This window comes from Nicotiana tomentosiformis, chromosome 3 (genome assembly GCF_000390325.3).
Source record: "Nicotiana tomentosiformis chromosome 3, ASM39032v3, whole genome shotgun sequence".
Taxonomy (NCBI): domain Eukaryota; kingdom Viridiplantae; phylum Streptophyta; class Magnoliopsida; order Solanales; family Solanaceae; genus Nicotiana; species Nicotiana tomentosiformis.
Genome location: NC_090814.1, coordinates 33,793,637 through 33,799,975, shown reverse-complemented (window position 1 = coordinate 33,799,975; position 6,339 = coordinate 33,793,637). Strand labels below are relative to the sequence as shown.

At 37.8% G+C, this 6,339-nt stretch overlaps 1 long non-coding RNA gene across 2 annotated transcripts; it reads left to right on the top strand.

Moving 5' to 3' along the window:
- Positions 1–1,496: 1,496 nt before the first annotated feature.
- Positions 1,497–2,270, top strand: LOC108943649 (uncharacterized). Of its 2 annotated transcripts, none has more exons than XR_011415129.1 (3): positions 1,497–1,742; positions 1,855–2,003; positions 2,120–2,270. It is a non-coding gene; the product is annotated as an uncharacterized lncRNA (long non-coding RNA). The 2 variants fall into 2 exon arrangements; XR_011415128.1 differs by having other exon boundaries at positions 1,499–1,742; positions 1,862–2,003.
- Positions 2,271–6,339: the final 4,069 nt, after the last annotated feature.

The window sequence follows — 6,339 nt, the reverse complement described above, 5'->3', positions numbered from 1 at the left end:
TGGACCCGTGGTTGAATGTGCGTTCGAATTTTGTGACTTTTATCGTATTCTGAGACGGTGGCCCGGGGGTTACTTTTGAGTTGACTTTTTGACTTTTGATTAAGAGCTTAGTATTTTATTATGGAATTGATTCCTTTAGCTCATGTTGATTGTATCGAACTGTTTGTGGCTAGCTTTGAGGCAATCAGAGCCCGTTTCGCGAGGCAAGGGCTTGTCGGAGTAGGGATTTGCATAGTTTGAGGCAAGTAATACTTCTAAACTTGGTTCTGAGGGTAAGAAACCCCAAATTACGTGTTATGTAATTATTGTTGAGGTATAACACATGCTAGGTGACGAGTGTGTGGGCGTGCACCATAAGAATTGTGACTTGGTCGATTTCGTGGAATTGTATAGTTGAATAATCTTGCTGTTACCCGTAGTTTCATCATGTGTTAGAGCAATTGAGCTGCCAGTCATGTTAGAAATCCTGCTTACGCTCCGTGTTGGTACTGTTGGGACCCATAGAGGTCATGTTACATGTTGAATTATTTGCTTAATTTGTTAAATTGTACTCAAACACAACTATTATTTGAATAATATTTCTCAGCTTTTATTGTCCTTTATTTGATACATCATATCATCATTGTTTGGGCTGATTATCATGATTCTGATGAGCCCGAGAGACTAGAGAGATTAATGACTGAGTGAGACTGAGGGTCTATTGTGAGTGATATTCATAGGATCGGGCTGCACGCCGTAACATGCTTTATTGATTCATGCCAGGATTTGGCTTATTATAGCGCTTGGGCTGGATCGGCCCCTCCGGAGTCTGAACATCCACAGTGGGTGCAATGCTAGCAGTTATTTACTTTTGGGCTGGATCTGCCCTGGTTTATTTGCATTTGGGGCTGGATCTGCCCTGTTATGTGTCGAGTTTTATTGCAAAACCTGAAATCATGTCTAAATTCATGTACCTTTACTTGTAGATTATAAATTTCTGAGATATCACTGTCATATTTGTTGTAAGTGTCCGTACTGTTAATACTGCATGTGGACTGTATTCCTCAAACTCGTTACTACTTTCAGCCCAAAGGTTAGATTTGTTACTTATTGAGTTGGTTGTATTCACGCTACACCCTGCACCTCGTGTGCAGATTCACAGAGTTCAGGCATTCGGAGATCATCGAGGTAGCTTCTTGGCGTCCGCAGACCTTGACTCTCCTCCCTTATCTTTCAGTTATTCATTCAGTTCTAGTTTCTAGACAGTGTACCAGACTATGTCATTATGTAGATGCTCATGTACTCAGTAACACCCCGATTTTGGGAAGACTTATGTATTGAGTTATGACATTCTATCTTGTTTTATGAGATTTTTATTTATTTAAACTGTTTTAGTATATTTCAAAGGTTAACAGTGTTGGAAATGTCTGAGTAGTCGGCTTGCCTAGTACATGATAGGTGCCATCACGACGGGTTAAATTTTGGGTCGTGACAATATGTAGTACAATGGACACCACTTTTTGATATTAGTTCGGCCTATGACTCTTGGCAGGTTAGAAATATATATTCATGTTATTAGTATTTATTTATTATAACCAAATTATTTTTATTTCTTTTATTTCCCTTAGGATTATAAATGGATTTGCCTTTTGATTGATCTTTACAAATATAGATAAATAACAGTTTGGTTCCTTATAATGAGTGGACATATTGCAACAAAGACATAAATATATGCTCACCAAATCAAATCCAAACTCTCCAAGGTCAATACCAATTGATATATTTCTCTTTTAACCTTATTCATGTGATAAAAATAATAAGAGGGTGAGAATTAATCATCTCTTAATTAATCATCCCTTGAGTTATTGTTTTTAGATTTCAGGATAATATTTATAAGGGCAGTTATAAATAGAATAAGACCAACTTCACCAAGTGGATATTTCATAACCTCCTGCCATTCTCACAAAGGCATTGAACAACCGATTTACTGGTTATACCCCAACTCTCCAACATTGGCTGATAAGGTCCATTTTATGTTTTCTTTTTACCATAAGTCATTAATTTCCCTTTTGTTTTCTAAAATTTTCCCAATATATTCTTTTGACGATTAATGAGACTTACTACTAATTATATTGTAAAGAAAATTGCTCAAGAAGTTCGTGAGGGGTTCTTTGTCGAGAGTAGTAAATTCCAAGAGATATCTTGCCCTTATCCTTGTGGAAAATATTGCCAAAGCTAGGAACTTGATGACAATGTTCATATTCTACGAGTATTTCTGATATATTATTTGTGTTTAATTTTATGTTCTGTTTAATGACTAATCGCACTCATGTAATTATGGGAAGTATTAAATCACTTGCGGCTGCTTAAAATTGTTATTCAAACTTTATCATATTGTCGTTTATATTTAATTTTTTTTGTATTTTCTTTCTCTTTCTTTGTATTTTACAGAGCTAGCTATTTAGTGGGAAATAAAAGATATTTAAACTTTGCAAAATTGTAGATGATCAAATTGAGCCAGAGCAAGAAAACCAAAACTTAAGACAACTTTATATTCCCTCATACCATATTCATGACCACAACTTTACGAACTTGTAATGCCCCGTGAAATTTTACTTAAGACCCGGGGTTTTGTGGTGCCGAAATAGGCTTATGCGTTGGCAATTTTAGGGATGCGGTTCGGACTTTTTGGGTTGAACAGTGCGTTGGGGAGTTGAAGAATATTTTTAAAAATACAGGGCGTTTTCTGCGGTCCATTCTGTGATCGCAAAATTGATCTACGGACCGTATATCTGCCGCAGACCGAGGCAGAAATTTGGGCAAAATTTTTGGATCCATATGCAGTCCATTATGCGGCCGCATAACCCATCATAGTCCCAGCATGAAATTTTCCGGAGGGGAGTTCTGCGGCGCATTATACGACCGCAAAATAGGTCTGCGGACCCATCATAGTCCCAGCATAAAATTTTCAGGAGGGGAGTTCTGCGGCGCATTATACGACCGTAAAATAGGTCTACGGACTGCAGACCAACCGCAGAATGAGGCAGAATTGCCCAGTTCAGAGGGACATTGTATGATCCATTTTGCGGACCGCAGAAACGTTATGCGGTTGCATATGTGACTGCGGATTTGTGTCGGGGCTTCATTTTTTTAATTTTTTTTACCCAACCCTATTTTGATTAAAAGCCCTTAGGGCTCGTTTTAAGAGAGAAATCTGATATTTTAGAAAGAAGGGAGAGTGTTCTAGAGATAGAGAAGGAGACCCTAGGCTAATTGTTTATCAATTCTTGCTCACGACTTGGAGAATTCACAAGGAAAACTCACAAGGTCTCCATCCAAGAAGTAAGGTTCTAACCCTAGTCTTCAATATCGAGTTTAGGTAGAAGATGGATAATTAGGAATATGATTCTTGGGTATGAGAGTTATTTATTTTACATACATGTACCACCAAGGGTAGTGAGAAGATTGTTGAGCTCTTATGGGTAAACTTTGGATAGTGGGATGAAAGAATCCACCATAGGAGGACCTTGAAACCTTAATGCACACCTAGTGTTTGATAAAATGCTCAAGTGGGCTAGAACTATGAACTCTCTCCTAATTTGTGTTCAATTTTTCTATATTTCTAAATAGATCGACGAGGTTAACAATTTCCGAATATTGTAGTAATTTAAAAAGCTCGAGGCGAGGTATATTGGCTAAACTTCTCTCTTAGAATTGAATTTCCATGATGATCTTGTAAGTCCCGAGTTGTCCATTATGAATTGACTTTTCTGAATAAGTTTGGTGTCAGATGGAGTATATATATGAATATGTTCAAAATATATTCCGGAATATTCTTATCATATTGTGTTATTCTTCGGGAGAGTATTTGAAGTATGAGTATGTAGTAGAATGTTGTGACTTCAAGTCAAGTCCAAATTAAAGTGATCACACCCAAATTTTATAAGAAATCACATGTGCCTAAGACCCTAATTTGCTCAAGTATGTGTTTAAAGTCGTAATTTGAAAGGCCTTGTTGTTGATTAGCCATGATGATGTTTGAAAGTGAAAGAGTGAGCATGAATTATGAAGTACGACCAACGTGCCAAGAATGATATTGCATTATGGCCAATGGTGCCAGTAAAATGAATGACATATAAAAGAATATGAAATGAGTGGTAAATTCTTTTAATAATAAATGTCTTGGGAGTATCGTTTAGCCACCGAGGAAGGGTAGATCAGAACAACCTAAAAACGAAACTACACGTGACGGTGTAGGAGTGATTGAGGGGTAAATCTCCGTGTTAATGTGATGAGATTGTTTTCCTTCATATGGGATGAGATTGGTGTGTTGAGATATTTCCCCTTAAATGGGATGAGATTACTGCTAGTGAATTGTAATGTGATGTCGACCCACACGACATTGTGGTGAGACGGCTTAGCCGATTGGGATGAGATTGGATGCCATACCGTACACATGGTGGTATTGTGAGTGTATGTCTCTGGGTGAGACGGCTTAGCCGGTCGGGCTGAGATCGGACTCCGTGTTAACACATGGTGGTGTATCGGTGCTAAAGATCTCCCAACTTAAATTAATGAAACTTACTTGAAATTTACCTTTACCCTAACTTGACACCTTGATACTGGTTGAGTCTCTTATTGATTTCATACTTTAATCTCTGTTTACTGTTACTCGTTCTATTGAGAGGGTGTTTAATTTTATATACTAGTATTATTCCATATGTACTAACGTCCCTTTTGCCGGGGGCTCTGCATCTTTAATGGATGCAGGTGGTTCCATAGCAGGTGGTATTGACCAGTGATAGCAGCACACCCTCTGACTTGGTGAGCCCCACTTCATTTTGGGGTCATGTATCTCTTATCCTTTGTACATAGTGTTTTGAGGTATAGCCGAGGCCTTGTCGCTGGCACTGTCATAGCACTCTTTTGTTTCTGTTAGAGGCTCCGTAGACATAGTGTGGGTTGTATCGGTATCTTGTTTTGGGAAGGTTGAACTAAACGCGTTGTAATTGTATCATCTGTCCCACTTTAGCTACGAATGTATAGTGTACTATTTTGGGAAATGTTAATGACGTAACTAATGGAAATGAACTGGTGTTAATGACATGACCTCTTAATGTTTAATTAATGAAATGTATTCTTTTTTTTATTCATGGGTGAGTTGGGTAGACGGCACTGTGCAGGCTTTCTCGACTGGGGTAACTCTGCTGAGTGCCGGTCGCGCTCCATGAGGTCGGGGCGTGACAGAACTGATGAGGGAAAAATCAAAAACCAAAGCTAAGAATTAGGTCGAAACTCCTCGCAACACCATTTGATCCAATTAAAAGCGTGCACGCGCGCGCGCACACACACACACACATACATATATATATATGTATATATATATATATATATATATATATATATATATATATATATATATATATATATATGTATGTATGTATGTATGTATGTATGTATGTATGTATGTATACGTAGATACATACATGCATGCATTGCATACATACATGAACTCAAATTAAACGGACTCTTGGTGCTTTTTGTAAACTATAGCAAAGTTCATATAATGGTAAACTAGTAAAGTTTTTCTTTTTGGTTGAGAATTAACAATTTTATTAAACCAATTGTGTTATTTACTACTGCTAGTTCACATGGAATCTAGAATTAGACTAATGTTGGATCTACATCGAACCTTATGTGTGCTTAAGCATCGAAATTTTTTAGCCAAACGTGGGAAGGCCCCTACTGGGTTTCATCTATCACCGGAAAAGGTTCATACGAGTTGGAAAACCAAAATGGAGAGAAGTTGCCCAGCAATTGAAACGTGGCACACATCAAAAGATATTATTGCTGATGAACATTATCCGATCAGAAAGTATGTGCTGCACTCCTTTTTCCGTAGTTCAGTTTTTGTCCCAATTGGATTTTTCGGGCAAGGCTTTTAACTAGGCAGCAACAGAAAGCATACTATGAAGACAACAACAAAAAGATCTTTAATAGCAAGGCACACAAGCAGAGATCCACTTTGGGATGGTTAGATAATCTTTTGCTTTATAGCAAATTCCTACCGAGAAGTTAAGTTTGCTATTGAGCAAAGGTTATCTGATCATACACGAGCACAAACTACTAGAGGGTTGTTAGATAGTTCTTCGCTCGATAGCATCAATTCCTAAGGGGAAATAAAGTGTGTTACCAAGTCAAGGATTATCTAGCAATGCATTAGTGGAATGTTCAAAGATACAAGACTTCCAGTATTCCAATTCGCATTCTTCGCATTCGAACATTGGGGGAAATGATATGAGGATACGACAACAATGACTGTCATGTCGACCGGGAATAAAAAACCGGAAATATAATTAC